The following is a 27,109-nucleotide window of genomic DNA, read 5'->3' on the forward strand; positions in this document are numbered from 1 at the left end:
CCTCCCTCCTCCTCTAACCTAAATTAAGAGTCCACAGACTTGCCCCAAAAAGAAGGTCCAAGGAAGTTCCTGTGGATTGAAGAGTGAGGCTTTAGCTCAGGAGTCTTTGACAAGGAGGTTGAGTGAAGAGATTACGCGACAATTAAAGAGGGTGAAGACATGACTGCCAAGCTGGTTCAGTGTGCTACGTGCTTGATGTGGGAGGTCAAAGACTCTGGTGTGTCTGGCTCGTATAAGTGTGGAAAGTGTGTGCACGTTCAGCTACTGACAGAGCATATTGCAGCACTGATGAAAGAACTCGAGGACCTTAGGCTCATCCGAGAGAACGAGATCTTTCTGGACAAGACCTTCAGCAAGGTTATTACACCGACCATACCAGAAGAGAGCAGACAATGCAGAAGGCAGAGAGGAGACAGGTGCAAGAGACCCCAGGGGAAGTACCTGTCAGGAACAAGTTGAATCTTTTGGAAACAGTAGAGACAGATGACACTGCCAGTCCGCAAGGCAGCCAGGTCTGTCAATCAAAAGTTGGCACAGAGGCAGAGCAGAAGAGTCAGACATCGCACAGAGCCATGGTAATAGGGGACTCCATAGTGAGAGGAACTGACCGGGGTTTTTGTGGCAGCAGGCAGGACTTAAGGATGGTGTGTTGCCTTCCTAGTGCCAGGGTTAAAGACATCACAGAGTGCAGGAAATCCTCAAGGACGAAGGTGAAGAGCCAGAGGTGGTGGTACATGTCGGCACAAATGATGTCGGGAAGAGTAGGAGGAACATACTACAGTGGGACTTCGGAGAACTAGGAAGAAGGCTGAAAAGCAGGACGTCCAAGGTGGTTATCTCCGGTTTGCTTCCAGTTCCTCGGGCTGGTGAGGCCAGAAACAGGGAGATAATGGACTTGAACGTGTGGCTGGGGAACTGGTGCAGGAAGCACGGATTTAAATTCTTGGATCACTGGGGTGTGTTTTATGGTAAGCATAAATTCTACAAGAGAGACGGTTTGCACCTTAATAGGTTAGGGAACCAGCATTCTGACAGGCAGGTTTGCTACTGCAACACAGCTACTTTTAAACTAAGTAGCGGGGGAGGAGGGGACAAAATGGATGTTTAAGAAGGAAATTGAAGGGAAAGTTAGAACAAGAGAAGTCAAGAAAGACAACTGTATCAATGAGGCAGAAAACTCAGAAAGGGATCATGCTGTAAGGTTGAGTGAAATAGGAGTTGATGGGAAGGGTGAGGGCAGTAACAAATTAAAAATACTATACATGAATGCACGAAGCATTAGAAATAAGATGGATGAGTTTGAGGCTTTTTTGGAAATTGGCAGATACAATATCGTGGGGATAACTGAGACGTTGCTTCAAGTGGACAGGGCCTGGGAAATGAATATTCAAGGCTACATGTGCTACCATAAGGACAGACTGACGGGCAGAGGGAGTGGGGTGGCCATATTGGTAAGGGATGATATTCAGTCCCTTGCGTGGGGGGGACCGAGAATCAGGGGATGTAGAGTCAGTGTGGATAGAGCTGAGAAATACTAAGGGTAAAAAGACCTTCTTGAGAGTCATCTACAGGCCCCCAAAAAGTAGTCTGGATGTTGGATGTAAGTTGAATCAGGAGCTGAAATTGGCCTGTCGCAAAGATGTTACTACAGTTGTTATTGGGGATTTCAACATGCAGGTAGACTGGGAGAAAAAATGAGGTACGAAGGTAAACTTGCCAACAATATAAAGGAGGATAGTAAAAGCTTTTTTAGGTATGTGAAAAGCAAAAAAATGGTGAAGACTAAAATTGGGCCTTGAAGACAGAAACAGGGGAATATATTATGGCGCTGAAAATGTGTTGCTGGAAAAGCGCAGCAGGTCAGGCAGCATCCAAGGAGCAGGAGAATCGACGTTTCGGGCATGAGCCCTTCTTCAGGAATGACGCCTCATTCCTGAAGAAGGGCTCATGCCCAAAACGTCAATTCTCCTGCTCCTTGGATGCTGCCTGACCTGCTGCGCTTTTCCAGCAACACATTTTCAGCTCTGATCTCCAGCATCTGCAGTCCTCACTTTCTCCTAGAAGATTTTAACCTACTGCGAATCCTCTTATAAGGATGCCTTCCTTGAAGAAGCTCTCTTCCTCCCTCTACAAGGATTTCAGTGAGTCCCTCTCTCACTGCACGCCCACAGGTCATCTCCTCTGCCCTGAAGCTCTTCAGCCACGTTCTCAAACAGACTCGCTACCACAGCCACATCTTCTTCCTCAGCACCTGTCTACGGAACCGACTGGCCCCGCACGGACTCCGGACTACTTTCAGATCAACAAAATTTGGACCCAAACAGGACAACCAGTACCTACAACAAATCCGAAGCCTCCAGCAACAGATCTCCCTCCAGATCCTCCGCTCCACGCTTGCAGCCATGCGCCACTACCTACATTCACTGCAATTAGCCCTACCCCTGCTCAGGGCAACACTTGCAAAGGACCTCCACTGTTCTTCATCCACAGAAGAATCCATACACTAAACAAACAGTTCTTCCTCGCCATATCGGAAATTAAAGAAAGTAAGTACCAAAAACTTTCATGTACTTAAGCCCACACTCAATGTTCCTCAACTGTTCCAGAATCTTCCATCAGCCTCCAAAATTACTCGGGCGCCATTAACCACGCGGCCGCTGCAGTACCCGCGGCAGCAACCGCCACCACGAACCATGACGTCACTGATGCCCCCACCGACCATGCAGCCTCCTCGATCGGCGCACAGACAACTGCCTCCACGATCGCCAGGAAGACCATCGTCGACAGATTCGCAGCCTCCGCAGGGTCCACGGCTATCGGGAACAACACCGTTTCTGCCGTCGCCACGGCCACTTCTGCCCCCGGGGTTGCCGTCGCCGCAGCCACTTCCGCCCCCAGTGACATCATTCACCTGCGCAACGACCACGCCGCATGCGTTTCCGCCCCCACACCGATCTCCGTTCGCACGCCTAACCCCGCCCCCACGCCGATCTCCGTTCGCACACCTAACCCCGCCCCCCACGCCGATCTCCGTCTCCACGCCGAACCACACCCCGCCCCGATCTCTGTCTCCCCCGATTCCCGCCCCCACGCCTAACCCCGCCCCCACTCCCAGCTCCAGCCCCACACCAGGTCCTAGCTCCCAGCCCTGCCGTATTTTCACCATCCCTCCAGAACTACCCCTCTCTGAGGATGAAAGATCAGTCCTCGGCAGAGGCCTCACCTTCATCCCCCTACGTGCTCGGATTAACGAGTTTAACACGCGGCGAGACATCGAACAATTCTTCCGCCGCCTTCGCCTCCACGCCAAAAAAAAGCCTAATTCCTGAAGAAGGGCTCATGCCCGAAACATCGATTCTCCTGCTCCTTGGATGCTGCCTGACCTGCTGTGCTTTTCCAGCAACACATTTTCAGCTCTGATCTCCAGCATCTGCAGTCCTCACTTTCTCTAGAATATATTACGGGGAACAAAGAAATGGCAGAAGAATTGAATTGGTACTTCAGATCTGTGTTCACTGGAGAAGATACAAGCAATCTCCCTGAGGTAACAGTGGCTGAAGGACCTGAACTTAAGAGAATTTATATTTGCCAGGAATTGGTGTTGGAGAGACTGTTAGGTCTGAAGGCTGATAAGTCCCTGGGGCCTGATGGTCCACATCCCAGGGTACTGAAGGAGGTGGCTTGAGAAAGCGTGGATGCATTGGTGATTATTTTCCAGAGTTTGATTGATTTGGGATCAGTTCCTGCGGATTGGAGGGTGGCTAATGTTATACCACTTTTTCAGAAAGGTGGGAGAGAGAAAGCAGGAAATTATAGACCAGTTAGTCTGACCACAGTGGTGGGAAAGATGCTGGAGTCTATTATAAAGGATGAAATTACGACACATCTGGATAGTAGTAACAGGATAGGTCAGAGTCAGCATGGATTTATGAAGGGGAAATCATGCTTGACTAATCTTCTGGAATTTTTTGAGGATGTAACTCTGAAGATGGATGAGGGAGATCCAGTAGATGTGGTGTACCTGGACTTTCAGAAAGCTTTTGATAAAGTCCCACATAGGAGGTTAGGGAGCAAAATTAGGACGCATGGTATTGGGGGCAAAGTACTAACTTAGATTGAAAGTTGGTTGGCTGATAGGAAACAAAGAGTAGTGATAAACGGCTCCATTTCGGAATGGCAGGCAGTGACCAGTGGGCTACCGCAGGGATCAGTACTGGGACCGCAGCTTTTTACAATATATGTTAATGATATAGAAGATGGTATTAGCAATGACATTAGCAAATTTGCTGATGATACTAAGCTGGGTGGCAGGGTGAAATGTGATAAGGATGTTAGGAGATTACAGGGTGACCTGGACAAGTTAGGTGAGTGGTCAGATGCATGGCAGATGCAGTTTAATGTGGATAAATGTATGGTTATTCACTTTGGTGGCAAGAACAAGAAGGCAGATTACTACCTAAATGGAATCAATTTAGGTAAAGGGGCAGTACAGAGAGATCTGGGTGTTCTTGTACACCAGTCAATGAAGGTAAGCATGCAGGTGCAGCAAGTAGTGAAGAAGGCTAATAGCATGCTGGCCTTCATAACAAGAGGGATTGAGTATAGAAGCAAGGAGGTTCTTCTGCAGCTGTACAGGGTCCTGGTGAGACCACACCTGGAGTACTGTGTGCAGTTCTGGTCTCCAAATTTGAGGAAAGACATTCTGGCTATTGAGGGAGTGCAGCATAGGTTCACGAGGTCAATTCCTGGAATGGTGGGATTTCCTTACACTGAAAGACTGGAGCGACTGGGCTTGTATACCCTTGAGTTTAGAAGACTGAGAGGGGATCTAATTAAGACATATAAGATTATTAAAGGTTTGGACACTCTGGCGGCAGGAAACATGTTTCCACTGATGGATGAGTGCCGAACCAGAGGACACAGCTTAAAAATACTGGGTAGACCATTTAGGACAGAGATAAGGAGAAACTTCTTCACCCAGAGAGTGGTGGCTGTGTGGAATGCTCGCCCCCAGAGGGCAGTGGAGGCCCAGTCTCTGGAGTAATTTAAGAAAGAGTTGGATAGAGCTCTCAAGGATAGTGAAATCAAGGGTTATGGAGATAAGGCAGGAACAGGATACTGATTAAGGATGATCAGCCATGATCAAATTGAATGGTGGTGCTGGCTCGAAGGGCAGAATGGCTTACTCCTGCACCTATTGTCTATTGTCTATCTAAAGGACCTGCTCTGATCAAATACTCTCAATTGCAAGAACACTCCCCAGAGAAGGATCCTCACACCAGAAATGAGCAGATGCCAGAGAAACTGCAAATACTAAATCACACACATGCCACCCAAAAACCTGAATGTGTTTGAGAAAATTGAGTGTTCAAGATGAGCAAATGTATTTCTCAATGACATCTCCCATCTACCAATGTCTCAATGGCTTAGTGCAGAACAGTCCTATCACTCAGCTATCAGGAAGCTTGAACAATTCAACTGCTGCACCTCCCTCCCTCCCATTTATCACAGCTAGAAACCAGTGCATAGAGGAAGGAGGTTTGCACCTGCATAAAAATTATGCTATCCTTGTTTTTCTATGGACGTTTAACCAGGATTGCAACAAAGACTTCTGTCAGTACAATATATTCCTCGATATTCATCATGTTGAATGTTTGCTCATATTGTGAATCAATTTTCCAGTCATCCCCATTGTCCGATTGTTGAGCCTGGGTCAAACTACTTATTCTGGCTTTTGTTTTCTGCATTGGCCCTGCTAGAGTTTTCTGGTACATGCCTTGAACACAATGTTTTTCTTCAGAGAGTAAGAGTCATATCAGACTCAAAACATTAATGTTATTTTTCTCTGCAAAGATGCTGTCAGGCCTATTGAGTGTCTACAGCACTTTCTGATTTTGTTTCAAATCTCCAGTGTCGGACATGTTTTGCTATTATCCACAACAGATTTTTTTTATTTTTTCTTGGGATGTGGGCAACAAGTAGGCCAGCAGTTATTGCCCATTACTAATTGCTCTGGAGAAAGTGGCAGTATGCAGCCTTCTTAGACCACTGTGGTCCTTGGGTTGTTGGGACACTGAGTGCTTAGGAAGAAATTTCCAGGTGTTTGATCTTGCAACAGTGAAGGAACAGAGATATAGTTTCAAGTCAGGATGATATATAACTTGGCATGTTACTTTCAATTGGTGGTTTTCCTATGCATGTGCTGCTTTTGTCCATCTAGGTGGTAAAGGTCACAGTGCCTAGGTGAGATATTGCTGCACATCTTGTAAATGGTGCGCATTGCTAACACTGCATTGGTGAAGTTTGCACAGTGAACAAACGTCCTGGGCTCTATTTACAAAGTTGCCAATATGGCCAGTCTTAAGGAATGTTACAAATTCCAACATGTCTATTGATGAGTGAAGTTAGGTTTACAGTACTCAGCATTACAGACCATCTGACCAATCTTACAATTAGGATTTTGATGAAAGAGAGCCAATTTGAGCACAAGATGGAACAGATTAAGACATGTACGGCAATTTTTATAAGCAGCTTCAGATTCAAATAAGGCAAATGTATCATCAACAAATTGGAAATATGGAAGATGTAGGAAGTCAGGTGTTATTTCATTGAAGACGCATTCCTCATGGAATGCAAAGGTGTTTGTAGGTGCTGGGCCTACTGAGGATCCCATGGCAACACCATCTATTGGGTACAATTGGTGTCATTGAAACTGTACTCAACTGTGCAACTTATTGAATTCATAAATTTAACAAATATTGATTCACACAATGATGAGAAGACTAAAGTGCTGTGACATAACACAGCAGCACAGATGTAAATATATCTTCTTTGAGTAAAGGTCAAGTTACCATAGTTCTGCTCTCTTATTAGAGACTGAGATGACTGGTGGTGGTTTACTCTAAGGATCATCAAACCTCAGGTAAAGGGAGAGGTTGAGAAGCAGAATCCTTCACAGTTACGTCAGCCAGTATAGGAATTTAATCCATGTTTTTGGCATGTTCAGCCAACTGAGCTCTGCATATGAAATCTGTAGATTATCTCAGTCTCCCTTTTTTCCTACCCTTCATTTGAGGATTCTTTGCAAGGTATATATTGGTGAATCAGTTAGAAATGTCAAACAAATGCATGGATACTGCATTGTTATCAATATAGAATTCCTGTTTGGTCTTCATAAAAGTGAAGGAATCTTCACTGTATAAGTGGACACGTTTTGAATGTTCAAGAAATTAAGCTGAAGACAAATTTAGATTTGTCAGTTGAGCTCACAGTATGTATGTACTGGAAGCCGTATATATTAATACACAGGCAACAGTTCTTTATAAGCAGAAATCACAAGCATAAATAAAATAACTGCATCCACTTCAACAAAGCAAAATAGGTGACAGCCATTCCCTGGGTAAAAACAAGGACTGCAGATGCTGGAAACCAGAATCTAGATTAGAGTGGTGCTGAAAAAGCACAGCAGGTCAGGCAGCATCCGAGGAGCAGGAAAATTGACATTTCAGGCAAAAGCCCTTCATCAGGATGAAGGGCTTTTGCCTGAAACGCCGATTTTTCTGCTCCTCGGATGCTGCCTGACCTGCTGTGCTTTTCCAGCACCACTCTAATCTAGACAGCCATTCCTTGGTTCATTTCTCTGAACAATATTGTGATCAACAGATTCAACTTGTCTGATTTAAAATTTCAACAAAGTCTGGCTGCTCATTGTCAATCAGCAGTAATAGGTTCATTTTACATGACAACATCTCTACCAATTTGAGTTCTCTTGCCAACTAATCAGTACTCTTCCCTCATGCAGTGTAAATGTTGTATTTATCTCTTGAATTTGTATTTTCACAAAGATGTGTACAAGATGAAAAGCTTTGACAAAATAGAGTTAACATTTTGATTCCAATATGATTCTTCTAAACAGCAAACGAGGGCCATAATGGACATGTGATGCAAACTCTGCTTCTTTCTCCACAGATGAGACATAATGGACATGTGATGCAAACTCTGCTTCTTTCTCCACAGATGAGACATAATGGACATGAAATGCTAACTCTACTTCTTTCTCCACAGATGCTGCCAGACATGCTGAGTTCTCCAGCACTTTCTGCTTTTAATGCACTAACTTTTTTTTGTCCTGGTTAGAGCAGTCAATAATTTATATCACTGTAGCCAACGCACAATGCTTTGTGCTCAACTTCCAAGTTATTTCCAACAGTGAGGTATTGCTGGGAGGTTCAGGTTTCTTCTTCCCATTGTTAGGACAAAGTATATTCTTCCTGCTCCTGACTGAGGCCAGCAGTGATTCAACAGAAGCATCAATGAACCTGAATCTTGTTCTTGATAATTATGTATCCACTTTCAACACCTCCTGCTTCTCCAAATATCATTTCTGCATCAGTCTTTTGAATTGTGGAGTGCAGATCACATCTAACTGGTGTGCAGCACAACTGATGTGCAGCTTTGAGGGAAAAAAAGCAGATGTCAACATCCATTACCTCAATCAGCGATGAACTCAGAAGTCAGCACCAATTACTTATTTCTGGGTATTGCAAAAGATATTCTTATAACCCAAACACCACCATCCCTTCTCCCTATTCAGAATCCAACCTAACATAAAAATTGAGGCCAATAACTGAACCATTTATATTAGGCATATTACTATGAATCAACTGCAAATTTACAGCAAATAAAAATTCACAGTTGAGGTAAAATGAAGCTATTTGACACAATTACCCTCAAATCACCACATGTTTACTAGGTATGTACTCAATATGACATCGCTTTCTACCTTCCTGCAGAGTCAATCAGGCATCCACTCCATGCTGATATTGTATCAGGCCATTATTAGCACTGGAGAGAAAATCAAGCAATCAAGCTGGATTTACTAATGAGCTGGAAAGGTCCTTTGCAAACACAGTGGCAATACTGCAGGAATGAGAATCAATCTGAAGAATGCAGACAAACCACAGATTTATATTATAATTTTCAACACCCCAATAATGAACTCAATACCAATAACATGTGACATTTTGGTGCTTAAATAATAAAAAGATTAATAAGGGCTACTTTTAAAATTAAAATACATTGTAATCAATGCCAAAATTTCATCATGTCCTGCCATGCACTTCCTAGAAACTCCACAAGATGGCACCACTGTCTTAATAGAAAACTACTGTTTTATTTTTAATTTAGATTGCATTAGTTGATGAAATGTCATTGTGATTTGTCAGACAAGAAAATGATTATTTTTAATTCAGAACAATATTCAACTCAAAGCCTTTCATTTCCTTCTCATTAGTATTTAAACTATGGTAACAATAATATATTGACTTAGATTTCCTTATTTGTAGAATGTACTTAATAAGCAGTCATATTTAATAAAAAACGTATTAAGTAATAGGAAAGCTTAAAACAATAACTACCTCACCATTTCCTAACAATAGGAATGCAGCATCAAATGAGAAAAAGTCTACACCAGATAACTATAGTCACTATATCAAGTGACTGTAAACACTAACTAAATGCTTGGTATTCTCCCCAAAAAAGAGGGTCATTTACAATCAGTTTTTAATGTAGTAATGGACTAGTGGGGTATGCAAAATGCCAATGCACTATTTACCACTCCTGTTTCCCAACCATCCTTCTCCAACATCAGTAGCCCATCTAATCAACCCTGTCCCTCTCCCACCTTACACAGTAGTAACCGATCTTTTATGTATTTTACCTCTTAGGTAGAGCAGCTCCAGATTGGGTCCACAACTGATCTGAATTTGTTTTTTAAGAGAAAGCCTCATTAGGTGAATGACACTGCTTCCAGGATGAACGTGTTTCCCCCGTCAATGACACTACTGGATCAGTCCTGGAGAGAAGGAGACCAGAAATCACAGGTAGAAACAGCGGCTTGATTTTATTTTACAAAGGCAACTTACACATTTGGAGTGGCATTCACTGTTGCATTATTGGACAGCCTTTTGAACAGCTATTACCACTTTACACTTCCCTTTAAATGCAAACTGAACATTTTAATCAGGAATTGATTATATTTTAATCATTAGGATTAACCATATCGTCAGAATCATACTGGCATCTTTTTTTTTAATACAAACTTGCCCTGAAATGAATAGGATTCTTTGAGTTACCGCTTTAATTCAGACCGATTTTTCTGTCTCCTCCTATCCAAGTTAAATTGAGCTGGGTACAAGATAATCAATAACAATCTTTCAAAGTGCAAACCCAAATTACAATTATGTGTGTATGTTTTTGAGACAGTGGCATTTTTAAGTCTCTAAGGCTCTGCTGCACTTGCATGACGTGTTATTTATTAACCCTCTGCAATACGTGCAAACATTTTACTCAATGTTGAACTTCCCAGTTCCAAGATGCCATTCCATTGCACTGTATCATTCTTCTGAGATGAACATAACTGGCCCAGAGGTTGCAGAATTCTAAGAGCAAGTTGCATTTGATACAGCACAAGATTCCACGATCCTTTGAACTAGTTTAATAGACACTGTACACCAAAAGATTCCAGATTTAGTGGAAGATCTTTACAATTTGTTCTCATACCCACATCTTCAAAGAGGCTCCAAAGCTTAACATGCAACTTCTGCCTTCAGTTGTAGGTTTGTTTTCAAAAGCTTTGTATGATATTCTCCCAATTTATAAGGAACTGAGTGCAGTGATCCAATCGAGCTACAAAGTACTGTTTGAAAAGCAGATTCCCACAGATGATGAAAATCTGAAATTAAAAAACAGGAAACAACACTTAGCAGGTAAAAGCAGCTCCTGGGAGCTTGTGAAATAAATTCAGGTTAACATTTCTGTGACCTCAGAAAACACGAAAATATTTTGGTGTCTTGTTTAAAAATGGTTTTCAATAACTTAAAAATCAGGCATCCAATTACTGACAAGTGGTGGAGAATTCATGTTATGTCTGGAATTTTGACATTGGTGAGCTGAGGTGGGGTGGGGTGAGTGGATGGGGGGGTTAATACTAGGCTAGAAATCCAGGGATAGCCCCATCTCAGCAGTTTGTGGGGCCTGCGCCCACATTAAGTAGGGGTCTGGTGACTAGAGGCATTTGGATGGGTATATGAATAGGAAGGGTTTGGAGGGATATGGGCCGGGTGCTGGCAGGTGGGACTAGATTGGGTTGGGGGATATCTGGTCGGCATGGACGGGTTGGACCAAAGGGTCTGTTTTCATGCTGTACATCTCTATGACTCTATGACTCTAGATGTAATCAAGGTTGCCATTCCTTAAGAGGGATGGCCAGTCAGTCTGAAGGTATCAGTTCAGCAGTGCCAACAGGTGTGTGAGGACACTATCTCCTCACTCAAGTACAAGTATCTGGGATGGGTGGTGAGTTTACAACAGGGACCAGTAAAGGTGAAGAATTGATGAGTGCAGGCAAGTGGATGACACCCTTTCTGTGCCAAATAGTGTCCAAGTAGGAGGGTCCCACTCTATGCCAAGCCCAGTAGGAGACTGCTATACAGGATAGGGCCCACCTGCCACTGGTCAAATATCAGTAGCAGCAAGCTGGGGGTCCAGCACTTCTTTCCACCCATCCCTCTCCATCCCACAACCTTGCCTGACTATTTTACAGCCAGTGCTGACCTTCCCAAAGGTGTTAATCAATTTTACCAAGTTAACTATCGCCAAATATATTTTGAAAGCATTTTAAAAACTATTTAATTTCTCAATCCATTCATGTGAAACTGTCAAAGCAATTGTCACTTATTCCAAACAAATGTCTTGAATTTCATTTGACTGTGGATTGGTGTAAATGGCCAAGTTTTGCGGTTGATTTATTAATGCAAAGCAAAAAGATTATCCTTAATTAATCTTGTTGTCTTTACTGGATATGACAAATTCCTTTTAGACCATTTAATTCTACAACATTTCATCCAGCAGAATTAACAGTAAAATACTAATAACAAATAGCCTAATGTGCAATCTTTTAAATTATCTTTTAAAGAACTGCACAATGTATCTGATATAAATTGTTTGTGATGGTCATCCAATACTTCGAGCAATTTGGTAGTTATTATTAAGCAGTGATAGTAGCAGGTACTGATCTGGGATCGTGATTTGGAGATGCCGGTGTTGGACTGGGGTGTGCAAAGTTAAAAATCACACAACAGCAGGTTATAGCCCAACAGGTTTAATTGGAAGCACACTAGCCTTCGGAGCGATGCTCCTTCATCAGGTAATCACCATCTATATATTTGATTTACAGCTAACAACACTTGATTTACACTGTCAGGTAACAATCCCATTGTGACAGCCAGGGAAAGCTCTGCAAAAATGCTTATCAAGGTATGTAGAATTCCATATCATATCTGATTTAAAATATTGTGAAAAGATGAATAACAACTTCTTCTCCTCAAAACCTTTTTAGTAACTTTTTGCTTTAAACCTTTAATTAAAAGAAGTTGTCAATCAACCAGTAGTATAATTGTTGACTGTATCCCTGTTTTTCTGCTTTTACTATTATGAACCCTAAACTGTACCAACTCTATTATTCTGTTGTTTTAATGCAATTTTGCCTTCACTTTGGCTTTAATTATTTCAAATTGTCTCTGTCACATTTGAAAATTCTAATTGTTTTTATTCCCATTTCATCCTTTGTTCACATTTATTCAAAAGCTTTATCAGGAAGATGATAAAAAATGTTATCCTATGGCATGTCTCCTTGTATAAATGTATGTTCCAGATAGTAACGAACCAGCAGTACGTCTTCCATTCAGTGATTCATTAACATACTCCTGATTGCCTATTTAAATACCCAGCTCAGTTGCAGGACAAATACGTATTTCTGCTATTTGTCCTGTGCTGTTGCAGACTATCAGGATTGTAGTGGCAGGATTTGACCTTTTGTTGAACCTCGCTGCCCTTTGAAGCAGGCTAGCACTGAGTCCTTAGTGTCACACGACAGCTATGTTACATGCTATGCCATCTGCAGTTCTGTACTGGTCATCTGGCCAGGAACTGAGGCAGCGCCTTGTTAAACATGATACCCTGAGATCTAAATTTTAAGAGCTTCTTTTAGGATGAAATTGCCCTTCAAGGTCAAGCCTACTCCTGCCAGTTCTTGACATCCACAGCCAATGAATATGACTAACAGAATGGTGGGGGTTCATGAACTCTGACCCTATCACTTACACTAAATCAGGATCTCAATACAATATCAGTTGTGGCAGGGATTGGGGGTGGGGATGTTTGGTGAGGGTCAGAGGGGTGCATACATTGATACTATACATTAATAGTTTATTTGTCTTCATCTTCTTGCAATAGCAATCTTTATAAGCATTTCTTTAGGAAATATTTAATGTGTTCCTTTTACATCGTAGATAATGCAAGATAAAAAAATGCTTGTTAATGTAAGGTTATTTAAGGAACATCTGGGAATGATTATAACATAATATAAAACATGTAAAACTGAGAATTTTAAGATGAATCTACTGCCATGTAATTGTTTCTGGTAGCCGTTATTCCAACAATCAACATTTATATTGTGTAGTGTTTTTGGTTAGGTTTCACACTAAATAGTAGTGCAAGTATTATCAGTGCTTGCCCATTACCTGATTTGATGTGACATTTATGCAGAGCCTAATAATTATTAGAGTTTAATAAAAAGTAATTGGAAATGAACATTCTATATATGATAAAGGAAGCATCAATAGCCCTTCAGGGATAACATGGCAAATAGATGGATTGGTGTTGTAAACTTGGGGACCATGCCAGCAATTCTGCTCTTATGCATCTAACACAAACCGTCCACATTTTATTTGAGACAGTAGAGGCATCAGATGGCCCACTCACCCATGGGCCAATTGAGATCCATGTGACCAAAATTAATGGCCTGTGAAGAGTCTTCCTCCACTGCCACTGGGCTTTTACCCATGGTCAGGAAGACCAGCACTAAATGCCCAGCCCGCTTAAAAAATTTGGCAAATTTGTGACCAGGAAAAGAGAAGTCATTCATTTCCTTGCCTCATTTGCCAATTATTCTGCACCTGCATTTCCCCTTTCACAATCCCTCCCCCACCTTACCCTGTCCAACCCAGCCCTCCACCCATCTCAATCCACACGCACCTCGCAGTCAGGGCTGGAAACCTGACACCAGAGGAACATAAAACATTCTTTCAAATCCAGTTAAATTGCAGCATGCTTCCTTTGAGGACTTATTGCAGTTCCAGCATTGGCCGGCATTCCTGGTGGCATTGCTGGGATTAGAGGACAGCTGCATGTTTGATCAGCCAGCATCTCTCCCTAATGAAACTACAGTCTTGCCTCAAAGTCCTTTATTAAACAGTGTGGAACTTGCCAAGTAGATTGGTGTGAGCTCGCTCTCAACTTTCAAGCTGGTAGACAGGGGCATGAAAGTCAACATAAAACAGAGGTCCTAGCTTCTAAAAGTTGAAAAAGGTATGGATGAGAGAGGATAATAAGATCTGGGTGAACATTTGTCTTAGCTGGGATGAAGGGTATCTGGAGAGAGAGGGAGGAGAGCAGAGCAAATTGTAATGTCTTGGTGGATGCTGAGCAGGGGACTGCTGGGAAATCTCCTATCTTTTCTACCCTCCTAAGATCCTTTGTCTTCTTGGTGCACTGTCTCCAGGATGGAGGGACTACCCTCCTGGTATTAGCCTCAGTGCTGCAGAAGGCTGTGGAGACCAAGTTGTTCAATCCATGATGAGTTATTACCCTCAATCCATAATGTTGTGTAATGACCTCTTGTGTAACAAGTTATTGCATGCACTTCAAAAATCCAAATACACTATAACCATTGGTGTCCCCTTAACTACTGACAATCTTCCACTTTGAAATCCTTCAAATTTTAAAATACAATACCTCTTCCAAAAGTATGTGTTGGCTATATCCAATAATATAATTCCATAAGTGTTCTGTTACTTTAGTCTTAATAATAAATTTCAACACTTTCCCTACTATTGATATTAGGCTAACTCACTCTTAATTCCCTTTCTATTTTCTTTCCTTTGTTGAATAGCAGTGTTAGATTTTGCTGTCTTCTAATCCAGGGGTCTATTCTAGAATCTAGGGAATGCTGGATAATCAAACCACTGTGTCCTCTCTGTCTTTGTAGCCACCTCTTTTGAAAGGTCATCAGGTCCTTGGGATTTGTCATCCAGTACACTGTCACAACCACTAATGTCTTTAAGTGCATCTTTTACTCTGGACCTTTGTTCACTTAGTCTCTGGAAGAATGGTGGAATAATTTATGGATTGGGAATCTGATTTCATAAGGCTCTTTCCCAGAGCAACAGCATTGTCACCCTGCTCAAGGCCCCAAGGGTCAACATTTGCATCCAGCTAAGCAGATCCTAGAGCATCCTGTCACCTCAGCATACTGTCCCTGCTTCACTTGCAATGTGTGTGTTCACCATCTGTCAGCCTAACTACATGGTTTGCAGACCCACAAAGTGATTTACATTGCTGGAAGGTGCACACGGGTCATGTGATGGCCCATCTTCAGTATAGGTATCTTTGTCTAAGAGGTTTGCATTCTTCTCAAGCACCATCTCCTAAGGGATGCTTGTCAGACCTGTGGGGAACAAAAAATGTGAAGTAGAACTGACAAGGTGAGCAAGTGCTGAGCCATCATTGTGTAGATCTCCATATGTCAGTGACTGCTTACATCAAGTCAACATGAGTCAGTGTTATAAGTCATATGGTTGTGTATTATTTAATTGTGTCACCAGATATTTGGGAGATGTGCATCTCTCCATCACTATTGGCTATACTTGCTGAGACCCAATTTATTGCTATTGTCTCGTGCTCCACAGCTGAAAAGGTTTAGATGACTCAAGGGTCACCTTTGCTTCTCAGTCTTTCCATGATGTTCTACGTTGTCTCCTCCTGTAAGGAGAGAAGAAAAGACTTATGAATATAAGAAAAATATTTTGAAAGGATGAATGGCTTATTTTGTGGAAGTTCAATGTGTGTCATTGTTAGAAAATAAGGGCGTCAGTGGTGACTGGTTAGATTGGAAAGGTGAGGAGTTTCCACAAGGTAGAGATAAAGAGATAGAGAGAGAGGGAGAGAGAGAGAGAGAGAGAGAGTTGAGTGGACCTGTGAGGCGTGTTGATATGAGATGTAAATGCAAGAGAATACTGTGTAAGATAGAATGAGCGACTTTACATTGATCACTGAACTACTTGCAGCACAAGAAAGCACAATCTTGTTATTAATCTGCTTGTTCTCTGAGGTTATCTTATTTCTCCCATATGGGTAACATTAGAGCTCTGTGCACTCTTACCTATCCCTGGACACAATGCCGCTGGGTGTAAGGGATGAATGCTAATGCCTTGTCATGTTAGATTCCATCTCTGCAGTTCCTGACTTTGTCATAACACTTCTACAATGACTCAGTTTCGACCTTTGCAAGGTGTCTTTAAAGATTGGAGTCAAAACTGGTGGATGTAGGCCTTCATCATATCTACCTGCTGTAATTGATGGCGAGATGTGGAAGTCAGATGCAAATGTAACAGCTGATTGTCTGACACACTGTTGAAATGTGTTGGTTTCTTGATGTGCTGTCAGATTTCCTTTCTGTGAGGGGGTCAAGTATTAGTTTACAAGCTCTGTCGTTTTTGTACTTCCCATAATAAAATCCCATTTAATTTTGCTAATCTCTCTCTTTTTCATTCTATACAGGCGTTTACAACTTTTTATTTTGTTTCTTGCTGATTTATTCTCATTTTGTGTTTTTTTTTCTTTTGTCATCAAACTGTTTGTCATCAATTACTGACTTTCTAAGTTTTTATCAATGCATAGGCTTATTAATGTTTTTAGCAACATTAAGTTCCTCTTCATTTAGCTTAATTCTATCTTTAACAATTCTTGTTGGGCATTGTTTGACCACAATAGTACCAAAGTCGAAAACATGAACAATTTCAGCTGAAGATTTTGTTTCATTAATAATGGATAAACACATATTTAATGTTGTTTATTCTATTCCATTCTAGAGAAAGGATTTAGCAACAAAAAATGATGTGCCACTGAACTGATTATTAATTAACAATCTTTTATTAATTTAAGACTGAAGTAGTAGCTCCTCAACTGCTCATCTGCAGAGTATGGTCTTTATTAATAATTTTGAATGGAAATTCTCCATTCCCAGAGGTTTTTTCTTTTGAGACATGATCATTATACTTAGAAAAGATTCACTGCTGAAAATAATGTTTTCTTTTGCAAATACCTTGGTCTATACATTTGTGCTACACACGTGACTGATAGTATTTTTCTAAAAATCTGAACAATATCATCTTTGTCTTTAGGATGGGGAAGCAAATTCAAATACTTCCCCTTCCTTAGGAGAGGTTAAGATTGAAGAAAAAGTCTTAGTCACTATGCTCACTCCCCAGAGATGTTTGACATGCATGATGTAGAGATGCTGAACTAGCAAGGGAGATACTCCAGTAGTTTTTGACAGATGGAATGACTATTGTGTAGAGGGGATATGTAGGAACAGGTGTGGTGCAATAATGTGATGTGCAGACTCCATTCGCATTATCATCAGCGTCTGGGAGAGCAGATGGGCACAGAAAACCATCAGAGACTGCAGCTTGTCAGTCACCAGGTGGCGCCAGGTAATAAAATGTGATTCAGGATCCTCTGTATAGAGTGATAATCATAATAAGCCATTCATCTATACAGCACAGATACAGACCCTTCAGTCCAACTCATCCATGCCAACCAGATATGCTAAATTAATCTAGTCCCATTTGCCAGCATTTGGCCTCTATCCCTCTAAACCCTTCCTATTCATTCCTCAGGTCCCTTTTAAATCTTCCTCCTCTCATCTTAAATCCATGCCCTCTCTTTTTGGGCTCCTGTGAAAAAAAACTTTGATTATTCATCCTATCCTTGCCCCTTATGATTTTATAAACCTCTATAAGGTTACCCCCTCAGCCTCCAATGCTCAAGAGGAAATAGCCCCAGCTATTTTCCTGTAGCTCAAAACCTCCAATCCTGGCAACATCCTTGTAAATCTTTTGTAAACGCTTTCAAGTTTAACAATATCTTTCCTATAACAGGGAGAACAGAATTGAACAGTGTTCTAAACATGGCCTAACCAATGTCCTGTACAGCCACAACATGACCTCCCAACACCTGTACTCAATGCACTGACCAATGAAGGTAAACGCCAAACACCTTCTTCACCACCTTGTCTACCTCTGACTCCACTTTTAACATACTATGCACCTGCACCCCTGGGTCCCTTTGTTCGGCAACACTCCCCAGGGCCCTACCATCCTCTGTGAAATCACTGTCAGGTCTTGGGTTCGGCATCTGAATGCAGACAAGTGGATTATCTGCCGCCTGTACTCTTGGGCGTACAATATAACATGCTCATTAGGAGTGCTGAGCTATAGCTCCCTGTTAAAATAAAGGCAGGGATCACAGCAGGAAAGCGATGGCTCAGACTTCTCACATTCCTGTTCTACTTCAGCATTGCCTTGCACAGCCTTTCCTGTCAGCTCATTAGTAGGTGCACTGATGCATGAGAGACAGTCATTAGTGGAGTTTTCAGCACTGGCATCTGATCAGGTGATTGAAGAAAACACAAGGAAAAATATCCACTGCAATGTCGTCAGTGAAGTCACTGCCATTCCTAGCATATTAAGTGTAGATGGGCAACATATCCAACCAGTTCCAAATTTTCCCAAAGGAAAGCCAGCTCTTTGTATGACATACCAATATGAAAACTAACTACTTGAAATAATTTGCCCTGAGATTTTATTGATGTTCCAACAGCATACGCACTATTCCTAAAGCTTCAACTATATCAGCCATCAAGTAAAATATCAGTCTAAGGTTATGTTGAGGATGCATAAATTAGCAGCTTGAGGAACACAAAACAGCAGCATTTTTTTATTAAAAACTTTTTCCTTAGAAGTTGAATTTCTTCAGAATAAATCTGTTAGTAATCAGTGTGTGTCTGCAGAGTCCTTTCCCTAAATAGGTTAATGCAACATAATACAAATAACCTCATTAAAAGAATTGAGCAAAATGAATTTAGATGGAGACCACGTTTTATTTTATAAAAGATTTTGCATTGCTCGACAGATCTAAAAAGCTAGAATATAAGTTCAACATGTACTTAGATGAATTTCATAATCATGGCTTCACTTCAACTTGGGTGTTATCTGTGTACAGAAAGAGCCAAATTACATCTGCACAAGTAGTTTCAGTTTCTGAAATGATCAATTGAATTTAAAAACCTGGAAGTTGAGCTTATCTGAAGTTATTAGTAAACAGACTTGCCTCTGCAATCTGAACTAGCAGTTACGCTTGCTAGAATATGTATTATATGATTCTGAAAAGAAGCAAACCAGAAGGAACTAATTATGGGGTTAAACCTACACTACAAAAAATGCTAGAAAAGCAATCTCCGAAGACTGTAATTGTTTCCTAATTTAGAATCTATTTGAAACAATTTTAATCAGTTTGAAAGCCAAATTGAAATCTGTGCTCCCTGCACTCGTTCTTTCCACGCTTCTAAACAAAGCTTTCAGTGTTGAAGAAAAGCCATGCCTTGTCGATGAATAAAATAATAATTAATGCTTGATTGCTTAATGACTGAGAAAGAGAGAGAGACTTGGGGTTTTGAATTACCAGTTAGAATACTTTTTTTTGAAGGAAACATCTTTCAATAGTTAGGAATTTTGGGCAGTCCTAATTTTGATCAAAAGTATAAGTGCTTGTAAGTTTCCCAATACTTGCTGCAATTTGGCAGCCTGTCCTTGTCTTGACCCCTTCTACTTGTAGGCACTTCATTTTCACAGTTTTTCCTTTTGTGCCAAACTGGAGAAGTGCTTATAAATTTAATTGGGGTCAGGTTGGGCCCATTTCTTTGACAAAAGGAAAGAGTCATAAGTTAACGCAGTATGACGTGAAAGCAGATGAGAAGGGAAAAGCCCTCTTTGTAAAAGTTTACCGAAACAAATCACATCAGCTTAATCAGGTCCGGCGTTGCTATGTTAGAAACTTTGCATGCCAATTACATAAAGTTCCAACTGCACCTAACCTCCTGCTGACTAATTCGCTGTTGATTGTTTTCCGCTACATGGATTTCAGCATTTGTTAAAGAAAAAAAAGACAGACCACAATCAGAAGAACTGATTAAACTGTCTTATGATCGCCAACAATTAGTTAAGCTTCTCGGCAGTAAAATGACAAGATGAGACTTGGTCAAGTACAATGTGTAAAGCACATAGGCATCTGCCCCAGCTGAAAGACTTTACAATGTTTGTTAACCTCATGGGTCAGTCCTGATTCACTTCTGTAGACAGAAAACAAGATTTATATAACATAGATCAATACATGCTTGAAGACTTTCACTATTGAAGATGCTGGATCGAGGCACTTCTCTTTATCAGTTTACCATGACATTAATGTATTTTTTCCTATTTACCCAGGCAGTGATGAATCTGTTGGCAGCAAAAGCAAATAAGTTCTGTTGTTGAGAGATATTCTGTTCATGATTTTGCTCAACAGACATGGTACCCTGCTGGACAATTCATTAGCCATTTACCTCAAGTGGTGTATTTTTCTTCCTCTCACAGTTAGGTCTTTTATCTATAGTGTACGACAATGCCAGATGAATCCATTCTACTTTCCACCTTTCAGCAATGGCTTGATTACAGATTTAGAGGAACTAAACTTTTCATTTTTATACTCAAGCCGGGAATATACTTTAAATATAATATTATCAATTTCTGGGCACTAGGCCAATACTCTATTAGGTGATACACTGTGAATAGTAAATTCTGTGTACATTTTGAAAATGTATTTATAAAGGTTCTGCAACAATCAGATGAGTCTATCAGAAGTTCTTTCTTCTAATTTGCGTTGCTTTTTTCAACTTTTTTAGTATTTCCATGTGTTCATCTGGATCAGGAAGCAGATTACACTGGATTGGGATATAACAATATGTAAATGCATTGGATTGGTGAAATTAAGAATAGAAGCCTTAGGTACAATCATTAATCTATGCATTAACTGATTTCAGCAAAGGACATAATGCAAAACAAAAATTGACCCCAATTTGAGCTAAGGAAGCAAAAGAATCAGCCAAAATATCTATTCTGATTGCTTTGCAGTCACCTATGCTGGAAAGTTTATATCTAATATTTCATGAAGGCAGGATTGAATTCAATAATGATAGAGGACATTGTGCCATCACACATTTTGGGGATGGACCAATTTCATGAGGCAATTTCCTCTCTCCAGTTCTTATGCAAGTACACCAGGGACAAGTGACTTATGAGTGCCCCCAGCACTCGCTTGAAGCTGTTGTTTGGCCTCCAAAATAGAATGATGAGGATCGTAATGAACTGAGAAAAATTAGGCAGGACATGCCACTACTTTTGAGTCTAAACCAGTTTGACAGTGATCCTTAAGTAGACTACTAGAGATTTGAAGAAAAAGTCACAGAGGAGTCAGAAGAATCAGCATACACTTCCTGACTCAAGTCTTATACTGCTTGCTGTTACCAACTTGAACTACTCCTTCATTTACACGTTTGTTTCATATCAGCGCTCATCCTGGGTCATAAAGATTCATCGGGGTACCCAAATGATGTTTCCAACTCCCTCGCTTCATGGAATGAGGCCTAGTTTCGGACTAAGAGGTATCAAAGAGCTGCCAAGGAGCTGTTGAACTGTATCACTACTTTCAAGTAAGGATACATAGTAAAAAGTAATTGAGACCTTTTTCTCACCACTTACAACCAGCAATTGCCCTCATTCAAGTTGTAATTATTCAAAGTTATAGTGTGTGATAGGAGAATATTTCAACTCAGGAAATATCATAGCTGAGGTTAATTCTACTCTCACCTGCTAATTACAAATGTACCTCTGCAACACAAACTATAAGATAAATGCAGGAATGGGAAAACCAACAGATATTATTTTCCTTTATCAAGAGACCCTTCTCCCACTAGGCCAGCTGTGATCGTAAAGAATTCAGCAGAAACGAAGATTGAATCTAGAATTCAGCTTGCTTTTGGAGACTAAATATTGGTCTCATTTTCTAAGCTGTCAGGGCATGCATAGAAACTGTTTTTCGTAACTAACAACATGAATTATAACTCTACGAATTACATCAAAATATTTATTTAAGAATTAAAGGACACATCAGAATTATGACTTTCAATAGATAATGCTGAATTAACATGATTATCCTCAAAATCTATCATTTTGCAGTAGAAACGCAAAACATAAATTCATTCTGTGCATGTTATATGACTGAAAATGTACATCTTCAAAAAAGTGCAAATGGTTATTGTTCCAAAGTGTGCCTAGGTACTGATTTAAGTTTGCCACCTTAAAAATGCATTAATTATAACAATGACTTTATCTTTCTTAATCACAAAATTTCTTATTAAAATTTTATTCATTGTAAGATGCGTTGCTTGCCAATCGGCAAAATTTACTCAACAAAATTTAATCTTATGAGATTTGCAATGCAAAAAATGACTTATGAACCATGACAGTAGTATCAAAGCTTATGAGTGCTTTAGGAAATGCTTTAATTACATGCAAATTACAATATGTCTTGGCAACATATTCATTAAAGGTATAGCATAAAAAGGGACAACAAAGCAGTAACTTCCCTCCTGATACATTGGTTCAAATTTTGCATATGCAAAGTTTAATTAAGCAATAGATTTTGTTTGAAAGGAATGTTTAAGGCAATGGATCCCCTGAGTAGATGTGTGTCAGACCAAAGGTAATTTGTCCTTTCACTGATACCAGTTGCAAGCCTCGCAAAAAAACAGACATGCTATGTCAACGGCATAGGGGATATTTATGAGAAAAATACATTGCTTTTGTACAAATATTCCAATGAAATGTTAACTGCTGATTAATCTGCCATATATTTTTCATATCCGGAAACCTCTTTCAATTTCCCAATTGTGGCTTTGTTTTGTATTGAGCAGTAATTTTCACTTTAGTTGCCTGGTATTAAGTTGAATTAGAAAATGCAAACATTCAAAAAATATATTTCCATCTTAGTTCCAACTATAAACAAATTTAAAAACAGAAACTACAATAGCCTAGATCAATATAATTTGTCTTTTATTTGTTTATGTCTAAAATTTGGGAGAATATGGAATGATATTGCATCATCACAATGTTAAAGTGTCCACATTTGGTCTTTTAAGTGGTTCTGAATCAAGGCATCAATAAGTTCACGTTCATAAGGAATTGCTTGTCTGCACAACTGATTCCTAAACCCAGATCGATTAATTTAATTTATTTAGATATCTCTATTCAATTGTAATCTAATTGCATTTAGATTTTGTTCACACTTGAAGTAACCTGAATCATATCTTCCCAGCCGTGCAATTTTTTTTTAATAGCTAAGGAACCCCAAAAGCATGATTTTTTTTCACAAGTATATGAATGCTACTCCTTTATTTATGTTCACTCTTACTTTTCTCGTGTTCCCCAAAATGTTCTTAATTGTAACTGCCCTTCAAGGGCTGGAATTCACTTCAATTATAAATATTCCGTCCCTAGTGTGTAAATCACACCCTGCAGTGTGCTGGGATAAACATTTGGAAGGTAACTTAGAAAACTGGTAAAAAGAGTGGAACTTTTACTAAAGCATAGTTCTGCTTTCCATCATCTCCTCATGTTGCAAAGTTTACAATTTGTACAATAACGGAAACATTTCAGCACTGTTTGACATTAGCTGCAGACCTCCATTTAATCAAACAGAATAACGGACTTTATGAGGATGGCCAATTGATGTCTCCATGCCTGTATCCAACTCTTTAAATCCTCGAAGAGATAAGGTTCAGCTGTCAGTTTTCTGCATGATGGAAGGATCACCATAGTTGCTGCACTTACAGCAGATCTGCATGTTTATTTCAGGAATCCGAGAGCTATTGCAGCTGTATGTCAACATTCATTATCAATCCAAAGGTTCTGCAGAAATAACAGTAGGGAGACATAGTGCTTCTCATGCTTGTGAAATTCTTTCCTGGACAATTTTATTGCTGAGAACTCTGCTGCTTTCAGAATTTGGAATGCAGAGTTAATCATTACTTTCTGAATAGAGTTAGTGGAGCATGAATTAGACTATAATAAATCTGTAATTGTTCGTTGTTGTTCACAAACAATTACTCCAACTTTTTCAAGCTGCCCTTAGGATTATTTTGTGAAATATCTGTCCTTGTACTGATATTTCCAAATATATACTTCTAGTATGTTGCCTGGAATGTGGGCCAGGGCTCTCTGTGTTTCTCAGTTATTTAGGGAAATTTGTAACAGGCAAAGGGTGGAAAGATGCATGGAGATGTGCTATGCTGTATTATAATCTCAGCATACTTCTCCTCCACATTTCTGGGTCCAGTGGTGTTGGGGCACAGAACAACATCCCTCTTTGAGTGATAATAGCATGTTGATTCAGTGCTTATACTATGATTCCCACATGTGCACTGTTTAAACATTGGGTATTTAACCCAATTGACTGTTTAACCCAAGCATCCAATGTATCATAGTAAATAAAGATGAATGAAAAGTTAATGTCTGCAATCAAAGCTAGTGTAAGCACTCAAAGAGTGGAGAAGATTTACCCAAAGTGTTGCGACATGAATCCAAACTACTGATGATAGTTTTATTGCCACCATCCTCTTTCCTACTATAAGTTTCTAGGGCCGACTTGATCTAATGTAGTAGAGAAAAAAAGTTGGTCATCAAACGAGAATAGTTTCTTGCCCTAAACAGATGCAATTTATTGCACAACAGCAAATATATGGAACCCACATTAACATGATAGATATTTTTACAGAAACTATGAAGAAAGTCCAGATGGTGGGTTTCATTCCTTCAACATCCTAAACTTTTCTGTGATCAAGTCCACAGAACAGCATCATACTGAGTGGCAATCAGGGCATTCTTCAGGATGAACCCTTTCAGAGCTTTATACGCTTATACAACATCTTTCCTAAGCTTTTGTTTCTGTTATGAATATTTATACCATTATTACCTTTAACCCCATCAAGTCTCCTCTCAAGTCTCTGACTTCACAGATTCAGGTGGACTGGGGTTTTCACTATTCTTTCAGAATGCATTCTGTTTAGACATGGACAATTGGCTGATCACTGAGTAGAAGATTATTGACCTGATTCTGCTCTTGACAGTGTATGGTCTGAAAGTCCAATTGAACTAGAAGACCTTTTATCTCTTTAATTTCCATCAGTAAAGATGTCTTTCCCACTGCAGAAGATAATCGCTCCAACGTTATATCTGGAGACTTTAACCTGATTAACCTCCTTCATGGAGGACAGATCTCTTGCCAAAATAAGCACTTTTTTTGCAAAATCCTGGATCTGTAGACCAGGCAATTTCTTTTCTCTGTGTCCTGAATCTGTGGATATTGGCTGTCCGATCTCACTGCAAATTTCAATGGAATTGTTTGCACCACATCTTCAATCTGTGTGAATAGATTTTCTTTCTCAAACTTCCAGTAAATCTGTGCTAAAGTACTTGTTGCTTAACCTTGACACTTTCATTCAGTCTTGAAGATTGCAATATTGGGGAAAGCAAGGTGTTGACTTCCTCAGTCATACTTCTTGAAGATTGCTTGATCTATGTCACAGGTGCAGAGTATTCTTTCATGGGAAGATAAAGAAACTTGTGTGCCATTAGAGTTGAATTTGCCATCACTTTTGATCATTAAGCAGAGTCACATTCTGACTTTCTTCAATTGTAGATTCATCAATGAGCTCAAGTGGGACATGCTGCTCATTAGCTATTTGATTGCTTGTGTTTTCTCACAAACTTTGCTGATTCTTATAATTAAATGAATGTCTAATGCCAACATCTCTAAACCTTTGTCTTCTGTTTGTGTCCTGCTGTGACTTGGAGCTCTTTGAAATCTTCTATCTGTTGTCCTTTAATTAGTTATTCCATGACCAGATATATAGTAAATGAATATTCTCAGACCTGTTGTTTCATGTCTGCTGTTCCTTCACCAGTGCTTTCTTGATATAGTCAGACTTCTTCCATCTGAAGAAGACGCCAATCAAAAAATGCATTCATGCACAAAAGTGGGAACTCTTGATAGTAAAGTTCATTTATGTTTTCTACCATCTGTTCTTTGCATTACAGAATTGCTTGCACTATATCTTTATTCCGGAAGAAGGGCCTGTGCCCGAAACGTCGAATCTCCTGTTCCCTGGATGCTGCCTGACCTGCTGTGCTGTTCCAGCAATAAAGTTTCAACTATATCTTTAAACTTAAATAGTATAACTCTTGGACAATTTACCTGTGCCTCTGTTAGCCTTTTCTTCAACAATTTTGGCTCTCCTGCTGTTATAGCTTGTTCAACCTAATGAACTTTATGTGAGTACTTTTTTGATGTCTTGTTGCTCTGTTGCTGTGTCCCACTTCTGCACACTGTCTGAACGTAACCTGTTGCTTGACATATAAAACATTGTTTTCAATAGTCGGACATGTGACTGTGATTGTTTTTTTCTCTACAGCATTGGCAATGACTATTAATATCTGGTGTCTGTCCTACTTGCCATATTGGTTACTCACATGTGTCTTTAGCAGCTTTTTACCTTAGGAACTGAATGGATTCTGTTAATTTCCTGTGATATTCACCTATTAGGATTACCCTGCTATGTTTTTGGACTCTGCTTCGCACACCATCTGAAAGGCTTTCTCTTGAGGCAGGCCTTTTAAAAGTATTAAATCTGACAAAAACTCATTAGCGCTTTTAATAACAATTTCTCTCTGAATTCTGATTTTAAAGCTCAATAGGAACATTTTCCACTAATCTGTACAGATAATTACCAAAATTATTACTTTCTCTCGTTCGCTGAACTCTTCTAGTAAATCTTGCTCTATCAAGAATTTTATTTGCTCTGAGGTAAAGTAATTGTCATAGGATTTTGGAACTTCATCAAAAGTATTTATTGTTTGCTTTAGACTTTGGCAAGCTAGAAATTCAGCAGCTATACACCCAATTGTATACAAATGTGTATTTATTTGTTCAGCTTCTGATTTAGTTTAGAAGCAATTCTGTATTGTATGAATTCTCTAAAATCTGCAATTCTGTATTC

At 40.0% G+C, this 27,109-nt stretch overlaps 1 long non-coding RNA gene across 1 annotated transcript; it reads left to right on the plus strand.

Moving 5' to 3' along the window:
- Positions 1-9,748: 9,748 nt before the first annotated feature.
- Positions 9,749-26,447, plus strand: LOC148149632 (uncharacterized). The gene is made up of 3 exons (XR_015757534.1): positions 9,749-9,881; positions 12,236-12,315; positions 26,151-26,447. It is a non-coding gene; the product is annotated as an uncharacterized LOC148149632 (long non-coding RNA).
- Positions 26,448-27,109: the final 662 nt, after the last annotated feature.

The sequence above is a fragment of the Chiloscyllium plagiosum genome, unplaced genomic scaffold (genome assembly GCF_037043375.1).
Source record: "Chiloscyllium plagiosum isolate Xiang-an unplaced genomic scaffold, Cpla_swu_hap1 HiC_scaffold_7, whole genome shotgun sequence".
In the NCBI taxonomy this organism is placed as follows: domain Eukaryota; kingdom Metazoa; phylum Chordata; class Chondrichthyes; order Orectolobiformes; family Hemiscylliidae; genus Chiloscyllium; species Chiloscyllium plagiosum.